Source organism: Colobus angolensis, unplaced genomic scaffold (genome assembly GCF_000951035.1).
Source record: "Colobus angolensis palliatus isolate OR3802 unplaced genomic scaffold, Cang.pa_1.0 Scaffold33, whole genome shotgun sequence".
Taxonomy (NCBI): Eukaryota; Metazoa; Chordata; class Mammalia; order Primates; family Cercopithecidae; genus Colobus; species Colobus angolensis.
Genome location: NW_012116599.1, coordinates 4562719 through 4581679, shown reverse-complemented (window position 1 = coordinate 4581679; position 18961 = coordinate 4562719). Strand labels below are relative to the sequence as shown.

Below are 18961 nucleotides of genomic sequence, written 5' to 3'. Positions count from 1 at the left end.
ATAGTATAATGGCTTGCCCCTTACCACCCTCTGGTAGTCAGTAAAGACTAATCATCCACTAATTTCATGGTGGTCTTACATTAATGTAACCTTAGGGTTTAAAGAAAGGTAGTTATGACCATACGGGGACAGGGAGAGGAGTCCAGAGAAGACGAGATCACCAGGAAGATATAGCAATGAGATGGCCAGATGCTACCAGGGAGAACAAGAGCACCTGGGAATACAACTTTCAGCTTGACAAGCCACAAACATGATGTGAAAGCAACCTCTGAAACTGTCCAACAGTAGTTGAAAGGACACTGAATTTCTTATATTTATACCAGAGTGAGACATCATTTTTACATTAAAAAGAAAGATAATCCCCAACTTCAGGAAAATTTTAGGGTATTTTAGTTAAATAAAGCGTTAGTAAATTTAAATTTCAAAAAAATAGCTTGAGTTAGTTCAAAAGTAAGAAACTAAAATTAAATTGATTTTTAAGCCTCATTGGTGTTTATTTAAATATTGTTTTTCAAAAGTTAATGATCTACAGTAGCCTAATTGTCCATCAACAGATGAATGGATAAAGAAAACGTGGCACATATGCACAATAGAATATTCAACCATACAAAAGAATCAAATTCTCTCATTTGCAACAACATGGATGGAACTCAAGGACATTAAGTTGAGTAAAATCAGCCAGGCACACAGACAAGTTTTGCATGTTCTCATTGATATGGGGGAGCTAAAAATTAAAACAACTGAACTCATGTAGATACAGATTAGCATGATGGCTACCAGAGGCTGGGAAGGGTACCCAGGAGCAGGGGAACAGTGGGGATGGTTAATGAGTGTAAAAATATAGTTAGATAGAATGAATAAGATTTGCTATTTGATAGCACAATGGGGTGACTGTAGTCAACCATAATTTATTGAATATTTAAAAATACTAAGAGGGTAGAACTGGAATGTTCTTAACACAAAGAAATGATAAATGCTTGAGGTGATGGATGGTATTATCCTAAATTCCCTATAGTCCTACACATTCACTTCTAACTGAGATATCACTTTAATAAAGGTTTGATGTAAAAGTCTTTTCTCAACATTTAACAAGTTGGCACTGAATTTTTGCTGCAAACACACATTTCACATTTAAAACTTGAGTCCTGGAGTATGTCTTTGGGGGTCTGTGGGTCATGGAGTCTGACTCTTTTCACTAAGAGTTCATCAGGGAGTTGTTGAAGCTGATTCAGTTTGCAGAGATTCTGCACATGCAATATAACACCACCAGTAGAATGACCATGAATGTGCACTAGAAATGCTAGATATGATAATAACTGATCAAACTTCCAAACTGAACAAGCTTTACATTATTTTTTTTTTTTTGCATCTTCTACATTTCTTACCATGTAACAATCCACACAGTGGGTAAAATATCCAGCAAATTAAAGAATAAAAGGTAATCTTTAATTTACTGGATATTTTGTGCCTCTTTAGAAAGAAAACAAGGTGAAAAAAAAGAGTGCCCCAAGGACACTCTAATACTAGCATACTAGAGCCTACCAATTATTCTTTGAAATTCACTCTCTTCTTTATCCAGAAGTCGACGGTGCCATTAAGACATCTTTCAAAAGATCTTCCACACTAACACTTTTCTCTGAACTAATCTTATTCCATATTAATATAGTAAGGAGAAATTTTCCTAGAAAAAAACAAACAGTTGTCAGCAATGAAATTAGTTTTTGTACTGAAGTCAAATCATTATTTTGACCACAAAAAGTGATATCGTTCTTAACCTTTAAGGCTTGTGTTTAAAACATAAGTTTTAATTAGCTACCTTACTGAATTAAAATTATTTGAACATCGATTATTCAGATTGAATCATGTGAAGATCTAAAAATAATACATGTAAATCAATAAATACACCTAGAAAGAGACTTGGGCAGGACAAAAAAATTAGTGCTATAACTTTCCAGTGCTAACCTTATTAGCAGTAAAAGTTGCTACTTTCTTGCCTATTCACTTAGGATTTTTTTTTTTTTTTGTAATTTTATACACTTAAAGATGGGCATCATGAAAGTAATGAAGCCTAAACAATTTCAATATTGATATCATTCAGGGATAAATATTTCTCCAAGAAATTAAAACGTCTTGGTAATGTGATACCATTGAGGAGGGTACTTTGGTATTAAAGGTGATTTCTGCAGGAAAACGTCAAGGAAATAATAAGGCATGCTATAGTCACAAACTGTATTGTCAACAGAGTACTAAGGTTTCCTCCAAAGTTTGGAGTAGAAAGCAAAAGAAAAATAACAGTGTTGCAGTCACCCCTAAAGGTGAAATGCTTAGGTGTAGGGGTGTCACTGACCACAGGGAATGTTTCTAGAATGTTCTAGAATAGAGGATGCTTCCCAGAGTTCGAGTTCCAGAGGACTACACTATGGAGATAAAAGAGGACCACTATTCAGGGCAGAAGTAAATGTTATGGTGGTTTCATTAGCAGTAAAGGTAAGTGCACCAGCCTCCCCACAGTTCCAGCTATAGACTGAGAAGTAGATAAAAATCACACTCTCAGGAGAAAAGAAGCCAAGTATGCGCAAGCTCCTTGATCTCTCAGACACAAATCTGTAAGGATTTTTCTTTGTTTCATGACAGTAAGATGAAAATGGGGCATGTTAAGAAAATAGGGATCTAGTCAAGCGTACGTCTTCGGGTCTACGCCTAACCAGATAATGGCTGTGCTTAATCAGAAGTCTGTCCTGGATATGATTAAAGAGTTTCGAAAGAACTGGCGTGCTCTTTGTAACTCTGAGAGAACTACGCTATGTGGTGCAGACTCCATGCTCTTGGCATTGCAGCTTTCTATGGCAGAGAACCACAAACAGCACAGTGGAGAATTTACAGTTTCTCTCAGTGATGTTTTATTGACATGGAAATACTTACTCCATGAGAAATTGAACTTACCTGTTGAAAATATGGAAGTGACTGACCATTATGAGGACATTAAGAAGATTTATGATGATTTCTTGGAGAATAGTAATATGTTAGATCTGATCGATGTTTATAAAAAATGTAGGATTTTGACTTCTAATTGTGAAAATAATAACACAATATGCCCTGTGCAGCTGCTAGCAAGGAAAATCATCTTTTCATATTTAAACCTGCTAGTAAATTCAAAGAATGACCTGGCTGTGGCTCATATTCTCAATATTCCTGATAGAGGACTAGGAAGAGAAGCCTTCACTGATTTGAAACATGCTGCTCGAGAGAAACAAATGTCTATCTTTTTGGTATGGATGTGTGACATGTTCAAAATTAAGACTCCTTGCACAGTGGATCCATGTATCCTAATATGCTTGTAACTAGGATGAAACAACTTTTAAGTGGTTAATTTATGTTCTACCTCTGTATTTGAAAATCCATGGTATTTTAATTTTTTACCATATCCTTCAAGTTTGGTAAAGGAGAATTTCTCTAAAGCAGTGTTTCCTTACATATGTTCTGTATAGTGCTGGCCCTGATAAATTCTCTGTGAATAAATGTTTCCAATGTCAAAACGTTTCTGTTAAATGTTCTTTGAATAAATATTTCCAAGGGCAAAATGTTTAGAAGTAGTATATACCCTTATTCGTTATACATAGTCCATGATTGTCTATAAGAGCTCTGAGGAAGTCCTGCCATAAAGAAATCTGCTTGTAGCCAATTAAGCTTGTTATTTAATCTGTTGTTTCCTAATTTATTTGACCGTGGAACTTTCCCCTAAATTACTGACATTTCACAGGATTTGTCTTTCTTAAAATGTACCTTGGAACATAAAATGTACATCTTTGATTAAAACACTCTTATGTACAGCTATCACAAAAAAAAAAAAAGAAAATAGGGATCTAGAGTAAAAATGCTGTTAAAAAAAAAAAAGTAACAATGGCACTGAACAATCCATTAGAAGTTGATTTCCTCCACAGAATACCACAATAAATTGTCCTTACAAGAAAAAAAAAAAAATCCAAAGGATAGGAAAGAAAACAAGATAGCACGATTAAATAGATGAAAAGGATAAAGAAATATTTCCAGAATACTAAAAACAAATTGTAGGAATGGCAAACTAAACTGAAGCAGAATTGATGCTGTTTTAAATGTAATCAATATTGTAGAGACCAGACAAGCAATTTTCCCAGAATGAAGATGAAAACAGAGCAGAGGAAAACAATGATATGAGAAAAGAGAAGAGAAAATGTAGAGAAAGACCCAAGAGTCAATAAAAGGTGACAGGCAGCAAGTTAAAAGAAAAAAGAGAAAACTTTGAAAGGAAAAAAGAAACGTTTGTAGATGAAAGGGATCTCTGTATCTCATACAAAATTAATGGGAAACCATGAAGAAAAGACAGAGAAAAATATGCTTAGTCATTTTACACCATGGAAACATTTCTGAGCTAGTTAATATCCTTTAAGGATAAATTAAAATTCTAACATCATTCTGGCAAAAGTGTTAGATTGGCCTTACCACCACTGCCTCGCTCAAAAATAATTATTATTTATTGTCAAATAATAACATTGTTTATTGTTAAAAACAACAACAATGTTATCTTATTCACTGCCAGAAGACAATGAAATGACATTGGTTTAGGTCAGTGGTTCTCAAAAACTTTGGTCTCAGGATCCCTGCTGTAGTCTGAATGTTTATGTCCCCCTAAAATTCATAGGTTGAAACCTGATCTCCAATGTGTATTTGGAGATGGGGCCTCTGAGAATTGATTAGGTCAGGAGGGTAGAGCCCGAATGAATGGGATTAATGACCTTTTAAAAGGGAACCCAGAGAACTACCTTGCCCCTTCCACCATGTGAAGACACAGCAGGAAAGTGCCATCTATGAACCAGAAAGTGGTTCCAAATTTGACAAAGGTTTGACCTTGAACTTCTCAGACTCCAGAACTGTGAGATGAATTCTGTTGTTCATAGCAACCTAGCTTACGGTATTTTGTTATGGTAGCCTAAACAAACCAAGACAATCCCACAAATTCTTTTCCTTTTTTTTTTTTTTTTTTAAGATGGGAGTCTCACTCTGTCGCCCAGGCTGAAGTGCAGTGGCGTGACCTCGCCTCACTGCAAGCTCCGCCTCCCGGGTTCACGCCATTCTCTTGCTTCAGCCTCCCGAGTAGCTGGGACTACAGGCGCCCGCCACCATGCCCGGCTAATTTTTTGTATTATAGTATAGACGGGATTTCACCATGTTAGCCAGGATGGTCTCCAGCTTCTGACCTCGTGATCCGCCCGCCTCGGCTTCCCAAAGTGCTGGGATTACAGGCGTGAGCCACCGTGCCAGGCCCCCACACATTCTTAAAAATGTTTGAGGTTTCTAAAACCTTTTGTTTATTTGGATTTTTTCTATTAGTATTTACTATACCAGAAATAAAAATAATACATTTTTAAGAACATATAAGGCTTCCTCATGAACCTAATTCATTTTAAAATAACAAAATAAATCCATCACATGTTAACATAAATAATCCATTCTTCAAAAATTTTTCCAAAACATCAACGAGAAAAATGGAATCATTTTACATTTTTACTAATCTTTTAATGTCTGGTTTATAGAAAACAGCCGGATTCTCATATCTGCTTCTGTATTCAATCTGTTGTCAAATTACATATCACCTAGCCTCTGAAAAACTGCACTGTGTAAGCTGAAGAATGAGAGAGAAAAGGACAAATATTTTCATAGAATAATTTGAAAATAGTTTTGAATTCATTGACTTTCTAAAAGGGTCTCAAGAATGCCTCATATTCTCATTTTGAGAATTCTGCCTTATGATAATAAATTTATGATAAAATGATAAATTAAATAAATAACAAAACTACGGAGGCAAGGTGAGTCGAGGATTGGTGGATTCACTGGCTTATTGCCATCATCAGGATCTTGCCAACCTTATTACTGTGCCATTCTTGGAGAGTATGTCTTTTCTCGCTGGCTGGCTTCCACATGAACCTAAAGTTATCATAGTTTCAGACATCAACACTGGCGACTAGAGACCAAAGAAAAGTTCTAGTTCATAAATAGTTTTCATAGTGAAAAAACAATTTTAAGATGTCCCAGCCAACTTCCCTTATGTTCATTGGCCTAAAATACATGATATGTCATTCTTTGACTTGACCAATCAGCTGGATGAAATCACCATACTTGGGCTACACACACACACACACACACACACACACACCTCACATAGATATAGATCCTTAAAAATGTGCATGTCCTTTGAATGTGCAATTCTACTTTTAGGTATTTATCCTAATAAAATAATCAAATGTGTAGAAAAATAAATGCATTTTGATATTTTACACAGCATTTTTAGATTAGTGGCATAATCTTTAAAACTTTATGATCCAATCATAAGAAATCGGTTGAATTTTTTGTGTGTGTGCTTTCACCAATTGAATGCTTTGGAGCCATTAAAAGTGAGGATGTGGAATTACCCTTATTAGCATGGAAAGCTGCTCATAGCACATTGTTTTAATAAAATGAAATTTACAAAATAGTATGAATCCACTTTTGTAAAACATATTCAAAAATGTGTTAGACTATATACAGAAACAGTAATAGTGATCATCTATGGTTACTCATAATCACTTTTCTGAATTATACAATTCATTTATGAATGCATATGATTTTTTATAAACACATTATTTTATAACATAATTTAGTGAAGCTATTTTCATCTTGAAAAACAATGTAATGCAGAAAATTTTCTAGTTCACTAGCATCAGTTGAATAAATTTTAAATACATCTTAAGAATTCCCTTTCTAAACACAGGAAACATGATTCAATTTTTAAAACATTATTATGCATACACAAATGTTAGGTAATTTAATGTGACCAATTTAATTCCATGTGATTTCATAGCAATACCAGTGGAAATCAAAATCATCAATCACATTTGAAAGTATCTCTAAACCACATTTTCATAAATTAATCTTAGTCCTGTAAAAAATAAAACAATGCCCTAAATCTCTCTGTAATTGATTTGAAGGCATAGAAATCCCATTTACTTGAGATCAGAGGGTACCTGGGGACAGATAGTTGTTTGTGGAATTATGATTTCAATATCAAATACAATTTGCTCATTTGATTTAAGTACCTACAACACTCTGTTTAAGAACTACTTTAATATATCTGATTAGAAGTCAAAATAAATTTTAATCTTCATTTTACTATTGATTGTTCATGTCTAGTATTCCGTTAACACTGCCTGGTGTTCACTCATTCATTCCATTAAATTACTGACTACCTAACATGCCCTGAGTATAAGGACGGACCCTAAAGGTGCAGAAATAAACCACAAAGTCCTGCTCAGAGAAATTCAAGAGATGGGACTGGTGAGGTAGCATTTTTAAAATCTGAAACGATAAGGAAGAAACAATGTAAATAGGCATCAATTTGTGAAAGGAGAGGCTGATATTCAAGGCAATGTATGCCTGAAAGGGTCTGCTTTCTCTGTAACGCAGGAAGCAGTGTCCTTGGCTGGGACTAGGCAAGGATGTGCCAGAGATGAGGCAGATAAGTGCCTGGAGACTTGAACAGAGGAATGAGGGTATAGAATATGCTTATGAGGAAAGTCAAGGAAGTGAGCCAGAAACTAGAAATCTGATTAGTAAGCTCACTTGAATTATCCGTAATTTCAAAGCAAAGCTGGGAATAGGTGATTATGACAGAACAGAAAGCATGCAAAATCAAAATAATACTTTTCTATAACAGCAGTCACTGTTTCCTATGTACTAACAAGAAAATGAATATGCATTTCAACAGGGACAGAGATTCACACTACCTGCTAATAAAAAATAGAAATAAAAGTAGGAAGGGAAAAGGAGACTAAGAAGTACAGAAATTTGCAGAAACCTGTGGTACCAATCCTATTCCTGAGAGTTCAATGCCATGAATAGCATCAACAATCATTAACATGCCATTGTTAGACTTTCTAGCCTTCTACTTTGTATTAGTGCTCAGATCTTTATACATGTGTCAATAAGTTATGCTAGCATTTAAAAGAAAATCTTAATTTGAGAACAAACTATAATTAAGTGATATATCATTAAATAAATTAGAAAGTAGTGGTTAAACTAAAATAAGCAGTGAAGACAGTAGACACAAACAATTGTAATTTTTTTTTTAAGACAAAGTCTCACTCTGTCACCCAGGATAGAGTGCAGTAACATGATCATGACTCACAGGAACCTGATTCTCCGGGCTCAGCCTCCCAAATCGCTGAGATTACAGGCATGAGCCACCACACCCAGGTACTTTTTGTATTTTTTATAGAGACAGAGTTTTACCATGTTTCCCAGGCTGGTCTCAAACTCCTGAGCTCAAGCAATCCACTCCCGTCAGCCTCCCAAAATGCTAGGATTATAGACGTGAGTCCCCACACCCAGCCAACACCTATAATTTAATCATACAATAGTCTGATATTTTACCAAGAATATAAATTTTACTTTAATGTATCCTGGTAATTATGAGTAAGAATTTAAAATAGTACTGTGGTTCTACAGAAAAAGCTGATAACATTAAAGTTTTATTAAATTGTTTAAGAAGTAAGACATTTTAATCAAAATGTGAAATTTCAATCTTCTAAGCAGTTGTTTGCTTGAATGCATGCAACTAATTCATGAACTGGAAATAGAGATAAATTTGGACTTCAGTGCTATATTTTCATAGAACCCAATATTTCCTACCAATTATCCCTAAGGAAGCACCTGGACATCATTCATTCTAGTGAATAAAGATAAGCAGCCTGAAGTGAAATGTTTTGAAATGTTTATATATCAGCAAGGAATGAACCATTGTGTAACAAAGGAAGTATCCATAATCTTTGGGTAGTCAGAAGGGGAAAGGTGATATTTTGGGGAAAGATCCATTCATTCACATAGTTGCTAAGTACGGTTAACTCATGTTCCAATACCATGGAGGCTGAGAGTGCCAACCTCCAACACAGTCAAAAAGCATCCTATAACTTTTGGTTCCCTAAAAGCTTAACTATCAATAGCTTACTGTTGACCAGAAGCCATACTGATAACATAACAGTAGACTAACACATATTTTATATGTTGTATTATATACTGTTTTCTTACAATAAAGTAAGCTAGAGAAAATATTATGAGGAAAATCATAAGGAAGAGAAATATATCACATTTACTACTGATTATTAAGTGAAAAATCATCACGTCTTCATCGTCGTCATCTTCATGTTGAAGAGGCTGAATAGGAAGAGGAGGGGTTTGTCTTGCTGTCTCAAGGGTGATAAAGGCAGAAGAAAATTCACATAAAATTGAACCCATGCAGTATTATTCCAGGGTCAACTGTATATTTGTAAAGTGAGTCATCAGAAACACAGCCTTAACAAAATTCTATTCTAATTTTACTAAGCATGCTAGACATTTCATTTAAAAATGAGCTCCTGCCACCTCAAAGTAGGGTGACCAAACATCCGAGTTCCCCAGGGACTTAGTGAGTTTCCATGATGCAAGACTTTCAGGTTTAAAAAAATCAAGACACTCTTGAGCAAACTGGGACCAGTTGGTCACCCTACCTAGAACTGACTGTCTCATCTGAAATGACTAATTCTCCAAACCTCCCAAAGTATCAACATACTTGTGTTGAATCACCCAATAAGGCATCTGCAAATGAAAAGAATCCAGAGATCATAAAAATTTATAAGAAATTATTTGGAGTGAAAAAAGAGCACTGAGATCCAGTATGGGAAAAACCTAGATCTTCTTTGGACTTTCCTACACTACTTACAATTTAGAATGGATTTTCCTTTGACTTGCAGATGGCTGGATGTTACCACCATAATCAGACCCTGTTCTTTAAACTCCTAATCAAGATGTAAAATGTGGAGCGAGAGTAAGAGCACTTCCAATTATAGATGATGTTATAATTTTGTTTGAAATAATGGAAGATGGTTTCAATAGACCAAAACCATCAAGATGCACAATAAAATTATCAGAGGGCATTTCTCCCTCAAAATATCTTAACACAGCATTGCAATTGTTCTTTCCTCAGTTTTTAAATGAATGATAGCATACAAGAATACTTTGAGATGATAATGAACAATAAATGAATAATCAACACTTTTGCTCATATCAATTTGAAAGTTAAGGCTTTCAAATTGAAGGTGAAGTGGAAGTTCTATTACTATCTGTCAATATATTGCTATGAAAATTTAAGAAGAAAAATTAAAAAGAGGGAAGCCTTTATCAATTCTATTCTCTTGGGAAATACACATATTAATTATAACTTAGATGATTAGAATTATTCCTGATCAGAATGCTTAAAGAGGCCCTTCTACAGACTTTTAAAAAATATTTAAGATTTTAAAGTTTCTTTGAAATGCTTTCCCCAGTTGATAGCCACTAATTGGTAAATGTATGGACACTTTTACTTATCAAAGTCGCGGTAAAAGTTTTTGAATAAATATGAATTTGAATCTAGCTTGTTTGGGATCACTGTTCACTCCATTACTTTAAAAATCTATTTATACACAGATTCTGGATTCACAACAAGAGTCTGACCTTTAAAGACCCTTTTTTTGGATCCTTGTCTGCAGTAAGAACATCTTTCTCTTACTTAAAATTATCGAATATTGTTAAAGGTTAATTAGGTGGCAAAGCCAGATATGACTCAAGAAAATATATCTTGCAAAACTAGTGAAAATTCATTATAATAGCTTGCAAAAAGCCAGTAATGTCAAAAACTCAAATAATAAACTACCTACTGAGTTGGAAAAAACACAGACCTTACTGTCAAAAAATCTGAATACTGATCCTGACTCTGTCATAAATTAGTTGTGGTGTTTAAGGGAAAAATTCAAATCCCTCTGGGTTGCATTTTTAATTTCTGTTTAATAACAAACTATGGGCAGGGCACGGTGGCTCACACCTGTAATCCTAGCACTTTGGGAGGTCGAGGTGAGCAGATCATCTAAGGTCAGGAGTTCGAGACCAGTCTGACCAACATGGAGAAACCCAGTCTCTACTAAAAACACAAAATTAACTGGTCATGATGGTGCATGCCTGTACTCCCAGTTACTCAGGAAACTGAAGCAGGAGAATTACTTGAACCCAGGAGGCAGAGGTTGCAGTGAGCCAAGATCATGCCATTGCACTCCAGCTTACACAATAAGAATAAAACTCCGTCTCAAAATAAATAAATAAATAAAATAATAAACTATGGATTCATAAGTCAATTAGTTTATTAATTGATTTTTAATACATACCTTTTTATTATACTTTAAGTTCTAGGGTACATGTGCACAATGTGCAGGTTTGTTACGTATGTATACATGTGCCATGTCGGTGTGCTGCACCCATTAACTTTTCATTTACATTAGGTATTTCTCCTAATGCTATCCCTCCTTGCCCCCGCTACCCCATGACAGGCCCCAGTATGTGATGTTCCCCTTCCTGTGTCCAAGTGTTCTCATTGTTCAATTCCCACCTATGAGTGAGAACATGCGGTGTTTGGTCTTCTGTCCTTGCAATAGTTTACTCAGAATGATGGTTTTCCAGCTTCATCCATGTCCCTACAAAGGACATGAACTCATCGGTTTTTATGGCTGCATAGTAAACCAACACAAATGTCCATCAATGATAGACTGGATTAAGAAAATACATACCATTTTTTAATGGAAAACTATAACATAATATATATAATTTCTAAATCTATTCATCTATTTGTAATTGTGTGGAGAATTTCTAGGAAGATTATTATAAGATGTTGACCATAATTGATTCTAAGTAATGGATATTTGTGGGTTTGTTTTTTCTTTTTTGTGTTTTTTTCTTTCTTTTTGAATGTCTCTGTATCACATGGATGTTCTACATTTGACTATGATTTTTTCTTTTTCTCTAAGGCAACAAAATCCCTCCCAGTTTAAAAAGAAAACAGATGTTTCCTCAACTGTAAAAAAAAAATTAATAAATTTTAAAAAATAATTCTGGTCAAAATAACACCTATAAGGCATTTAAAAAGTAATGCCAAAAGCTTGGAACATAAAGGAAGTTACTTGCTTATCTTCCGTACTGGCTTACTCCTCAATAGTTTACGACCACCACCTTCCTTCTCAGAGGCAACCACTTACAAATCTTTTAACATTATTATATTATTTACCTTCATTGCAGTCTGGTGAGTCATCAATTGTAAGCATCATCCTTAGTCATTTACTTAGCAGAGGAGTATTTTAGCTGATTCATACCCTTCCTCCTCTTCCATCACCAAATATGTACCAATTTTTGGTTAAAATCCTGCCTGGGTTCACAGAATACAGAAAATTCCAAGAAATGGTCCCTCCCACCATAGCAGCAAGAAAAAGCTGCATAATTCACAGATCCTAAACAACTCTGGAAGCCCATCTGAGAGCTGACGTCTCAAGGCAACTGGATGAACTGAATACTGAAATGTCCAAGCCCTTCTGGGGAGAGACAGACAGGACACAGGAACTGAGGAACTATCCTTCCTCAGACAGAGCAGGGCAGAAAAAGGGAGAAACCAATGAAGAAAAGGAGAAAATATGATCATACCAAGACTCTACTGTCATAAATAAAGTTTTGTTACCGTGGTAGGAAAATTCAGAAATGCAAAAATATCTATTTCCTGTGGCTTAAATAACACGGGCTCTAATTCAGCAGGAGAAATAAGACAATCACTCTGTCAAGAGTCTTGTATGAAGTAATAAACAAGAACAGTCTACTGGTGGGAGAAGGCAGGAGTACAGAGAGAGACCCTCTCTATGGTACAGCTGTGTAGGATCTGCTAAAATGACATGGAAACAAACTCGGATACTCCAGTCTTCATACTAAGCACAAGGTAGCTGCAGTCCATTACAAGAGGAATTTAAAATATGTGCATACTCAAAGTAGTTATAGCGACAAGAAAACCCAGGCACAGCTAAACAATAGACAAAATTGACAAACATGCTTATTTCCAGGAGTAACTATTATTTACTTCTGTCTATAGGGTTCTTTTACACATAACGTTTGGCATTCGCCAAAAATATGATACACACACAAACACACACACACCATAGCCATCGTCAAACAATAAAGATATAAAGACAACCAGAGAGCGAGATTTTGTATATATCATATCAATAATTTTTAAAACTACAGTAAAAAATGCTAAGGAGTTTAGTGGAAAATAAAAAGATGGAGGACATGTGGGGAATTTCCAAGAGAAACTGTACGAAAATGACAAATGAAAATGCTAAAATGAAGGATAAGACATTAGAGATAAAAATTACTTAGATGGGCTTATCAGTAAACTGGATACAGCACAGGAAAGAATCAGTGAACTTGAAGACAGGAAACACACATACAAAAAGTGAAAAAAATAACAGTATCAAAGAGCTATGGAACAATGGTGCAGTCTAATGTGTGCATTATTGGAGTTCCAAAAGTTCCAAAGAGATAGAGAATTGAGTAGAAAAAGCATTTTAATGTATAATGACCAATAATGTAATAATGTTTCAAAATTAATGAAAGACAGTAGTCTCAGTTTTAAGAATCTTGGGAAAACCTAAGCAAGACAAACGCAAAATTAACATAACTAGATCCAGCACACTCACTTAAGTAAGAAATAATACTTATTTTACATGGAATCTTCCAGATTACAGAGGAAGAAGGAACATTTCCTTACTAATTTTGTTAATCCAGGATTACCCCAATTCCAAAACCAGATGAAGAAATTACAAGAAAAGAAAACCACAGACTACGATCCTTCATGAAAATAAATACAGGTGTCCTCAACTTTCTAAAAGCATTTTACATAATATGTGTTGTCAATACACATTAATAAAATTCATCCGTTCATGTTCAAAACTCTCAGCTAAGTAGATATAGAAGTGAATGGCCTTAATCTAATAAATATATCTGCAAAACATTTACAGATAACATCATTTGTAATGGTAAAATACTGACATCTTTCCTCTAAGAATAGAAATGAAGTATGGAAATTCATATTCACCACTCCTATTAAACATCATATTGAAAGTTATCACACCAAAAATGAGGCAAGAAAGGAAGGAAAGAAAGAAGGAGGGAGGTAAGGAGAGAGAAAGAGAGAGCACATACAGAAATAGTTACTTAAACTAACAACTGACTCTAGAGGTTTGAGTATAAAATGTAGACATATAGACATCTATTGTATTTCTATATAGTAACAGTGAAGAACTGAGAATTGAAACTTATTTAAAGTTACATTTGCAATGACATCAAAAACACAAAGTAAACTTAACAAAAATAATGCAGGATCTCTATGCTGACAACTACAAGCGAGGGAGGAAAGAAAAAAAGTCTAGTAATAGAGACTCAATATCACTGTCAGTTTTCCGCAAATTAATTATAGATTCACTGTAAATCCAATCAAAATTGTAAGTATTCTTTTGTAAATTCAGAAGCCAGATTCTAATTGTGTGTGTGTGTGTGTGTGTGTGTGTGTGTGTTTTAGACGTAGTGAGGTGACACAATCTCGGCTCACTGCAACCTCTGCCTCCCAGGTTCAAGTGATTCTCCTGCCTCAGCCTCCTGAGTAGCTGAGATTACAGGTACGTGCCACCACGCCCAGCTAATTTTTGTTATTTTTAGTAGAGACGAGCTTTCACCATGTTGGCCAGGATCGTCTCGGTCTCTTGACCTCGTGATCCATCTGCCTCAGCCTCCCAAGGTGCTGGGATTACAGGCGTGAGTCACCGCATCCAGCCTGATTCTAAATTTTTTATGAAATGGCAAAAAAAACAAGAATGGCTAAAACTTTTTCTTAAAGAACATCAGAAGACTCATCCTGTCAGACAGTGTAATAATAAAAGGCTAGGCACAGAGATTCTTGGAGCAGAAGAAGGAATCCAGAAATAGAATCTAGGCATATAGAGCCAATTTATTTTGACAAAGAGGAAATTTAATGGAAGAATTTAATGAAAGAAGCATAGTCTTTCCAACAAATAGTGTAGGTACAATTGGATATCCATTTGCAGAAAAATGCATATTTCATGCATTATAGAAAAGTAACTCAAAACCGATCATAGATCGAAATGTAAAACTTAAAATGTACAAATGTGGAAAATATTTTGAATCATGGATTAGGCAAAGATTGCTTCAATATGATATCAAAAATCATGATTCATAAAGAAAACATTGATAAATTGGACTTTAGCATACTTAAAGACCTCTGCTCTGAGAAAGACAGTTTAGAGAATAAAAAGACAAGCCATAAAACAAGAAAAGACAAATATCTGAAAAAGTACTTCTATATAGACTACATGAAGTAGTCCCAAAATGTAATAAAAAAAAAAAAATTTTTAAAACGGACAAAAATTCGAATTACTTCACTAAAGAAAACACACAGATGGTAAATAAACGTGACCATGAAAACAGTGTCGACATCATTGATCATCAGGCAAATGCAAATTATAACCACAAAAAAAATCACTATTTGCTCACTGGAATGGCAAAAAAGAAAAAAAAGAAAAACAGAAAAACCATCAATAACAAGTCCTGGTGAGGAAAGAGAGCCCCAGTTCTCCTACATAACTGCAGCAAATGCAGACGGTACAGCCACTTTCAAAAATGGTCTGTCAATTTCTTATGAAGTTAAACATATAGCTACCATAAAATTCAATGCTCCTAAAAATTTACCTACGGAAAGTAAAAACTCGTATTCACAGAAAAACCTCTATGGAGATGTTTACAGTGGTTTTATTTATAATATTTTTCTTTTCACTGTTGCAACAAAAACGACTGCTTGCGTCAAACCAAATACTTATATTTCATGCACTCTCTCCACTGGTTTCTATGCTTTCTCTTTATGTAACAATTTCCTACACATCTGTATTTCTCTTTAGGGCTCTTTTCTGTTTCTCTATGCATTAAATCTATTTCTACAGAAAAATTATCTTAATAGGACTTAAAAATAAATCTAGACTTCTAATTTAAAGTCCTTTCACTTTCTCTCCAGAATTCTTTTCCTTTTTGGGATCTTGAAACCTCAACGAGGATTTTTAAATCAATGTAGATCTGTAGAGCTGCATATGTAAATATTTATAGCAGTTTTATTCATGATAGCCCCAAACTGGAAACAGCTGGTGAATGGATTAACAAACTGTGATACATCCAAACAATTTAATACTATTCAGCGGTAAAATAGAACAAGTTATTTATACATAGAAAATGGAGATAGTAATGCTGCATACCTCATAAGATTACATGAGGATTAATTGAGTTAAATCAAGTAAATTCTTAAAATGGTCCTTGCTACATAATAAGTTCTTAGTATTACCGATTTTTTTCAGTTTAGAAATTGTCTTCTTTGTTTTTATTTATTTATTTATTTAAATATCCAACTAAGTCTTGTCACACACTCCATCCATTCTGTAATACATTTTCTTACTTTACTCTCATCTTCTACAATACACAATGACCGCAATTACAGAACTTTTTTGGTTTGGGGAGAGAAATAAGCTTAATTCTCACTAGTTCTCCAACCCTTCATTACATAATTTTTTTCATTTTCTGTTGATAATTAGTCTGATTTTTATCATGCTTCAATTTTACTTCTTTACTCATATACTGTGAGCATATTTATCAATACCCTAGTTTCACTGACAAATGAAGTATGTACTTATATTTCTTATTCTCTTTAGTTTGGGTGACTTTCAAGGGAGCATTGGACATCTGCATTTATTTTAAAATGTTCTTGTTCAACTGTTGCATTAACTGAAACAAAGAAAGGGCATTAAAAGTCATTCACTGTCAGGTGCGATGGCTCATGCCTGTAATCCCAGCACTTTGGGAGGCCGATGCAGCTGAATCACAAGGCCAGAAGTTTGAGACTAGCCTGGCCAACATAGTGAAACCCCGTCTCTACTAAAAATACTACAATACATATTTTAGTATAAAACTGGGCATGGTGACGGGCGCCTGTAGTCCCAGCTACTCAGGAGGCTAAGCCGGAGAATCACTTGAACCTGTGAGGCGGAGGTTGCAGTGAGCCACGACCATGCCACTGCACTCCAGCACAGGCGACAGTGTGAAGCTCCATCTCAAAAAAAAAGAAAAAAGTCATTCACAATTCTGCCACTCCTACCACAGCTCTTCTATTCTTCAAAGTTCTCTTTTGCTCTTTATCTGAATACAGGAGACATTAATACATAGCAATAATGGTAGAGGTATAATTTTACTGTGTTTTTTTATAAGCAAATATTGCATCATAAATATACCCCAATTTTGAAAAGCCACTTAACAGATCAACAGATTCCTCAATTGCATTTCTTAGACATGAATACACCCTACTCAAATCATTCTGATTATTAGAAAATGGGGTTTCTGACTGTGGCCCCAGCCTCTTTATTATATTGTTTTATTACACAACAAGATACATATATATTTTCAATTCCTTTTCAATCATTATTGTCTATTCTAGTCCCTTTTTTCCTGTCCTGAGATGCCACTCTGTTGTGACATCTCTAGATAGATAGACAGGATGGATAGATAGATAGATAGATAGATAGATAGATAGATAGATAGATAGATAGATAGATAGATAGATAGATAGATAGATACATGGATACATACATAGATACATACATAGATAGACAGATACTTACCCAACTTGCTTTTTTCACTCAACAATGTTTTCGCAAGGAATTTTATGTGCAAATTTGTCCTCAGTAAACTATAGCACGTGACTGAGTGGATGAGTAAAAAATTCAGGTAGCCACTCACTAAGTTTATCTCCATCGTTATGTTTTGCCAAGAAATCAGTATATATAAAAACTTAGATTGTGTCCATAGAAGTACTATTTGCGATATCAAAAGACTGGAAAAATATGAAAGAATAAGCCAAAACAAAACAAAGAAAAAGCCACTACTAAAGGGAAGGAAAGCCGGGTGCAGTGGCTCACGCCTGTAATCCCAACACTTTGGGAGGCTGAGGTGGGTGGATCACTTGAGACCAGGAGTTAGAGACCAGCCTGGCCAACATGGCGAAACCCTGTCTCTACCAAAAATACAAAAATTGGCTGGTTGTGGTGGCTCACGCCCGTAATCCCAGCTACTCCCAAGGCTGAGGCACAAGAATCACTTGAACCCAGGAGGCAGACGTTGCAGTGAGCCGAGATCGTGCATGGCACCACTGCACTCTAGCCTGGGCAACAGAGTGAGACTCTGTCAAAAAAAAAATAAAAAAGAAGGTGAGAGAATGGGGCAGAAACATGCATGACTCCTCTGAATACATCTCCTTTCATAGTTTGATAGGGTAACAATGTAAACATGTTACATAATTTTTTTAAAAAATTTAAATGTAAAACAAATCAAATCAAACTAACTTAATATCAAAATAGCGCCTTGACTACATAAAGAAGAGTTGTTTCAATTCTCTTTCTATCCTTTCTTTTCCTCCTACTGTTCCCATCTTCCAGTATTCTCTGTTCTACTTTTCACTTCTATGAGATCAACTATTTGAGCTTCCATATATGAATGAGAACATGTGATATTTAACTTTCTGTACTTGGCTTATTTCACTTAACATAATGTCCTCCAGTTCCATTCATGTTGTCTTGAATGACAAGATTTCGTTCTTTTTGTGGCTGAATAGTGTTCCATAGTGTATATATATCACATTTTCTTTATTCGTTCATCTGTTGGACACCTAGTTTGATTCCCTATCTTGGCTATTGTTAATAGTGCTGTAATTACCATGGAGGTGCAGATGTCTCTCTGATAAAATGATTTTCTTCCTTTAGAAAAGTAGAACAGAGATACTCGAGGCTGGGAAGGATAGAGGAAAAGGAGGGATAGGGAGACATTTGCTAAAGGATACAGAATTCTGGTAAGATAGGCTCAATAAGTTCTAGTGTTCTATACCACTGTAGGATGACTGTAGTTAACAATAATATATAGTTTCAAATAGCTAAAAGGAGGATATTGAATGTTCCCAACACAAAGA

The 18961-nt window shown here is 35.0% G+C and overlaps 1 pseudogene across 1 annotated transcript; it reads left to right on the top strand.

The window, feature by feature from the left end:
• The first annotated feature begins 2678 nt into the window (after nucleotides 1-2678).
• Nucleotides 2679-3341, top strand: LOC105518867 (annotated as a pseudogene). Its single transcript, XR_001002891.1, has one exon. The product of XR_001002891.1 is annotated as a PCNA-interacting partner pseudogene (transcript).
• Nucleotides 3342-18961: the final 15620 nt, after the last annotated feature.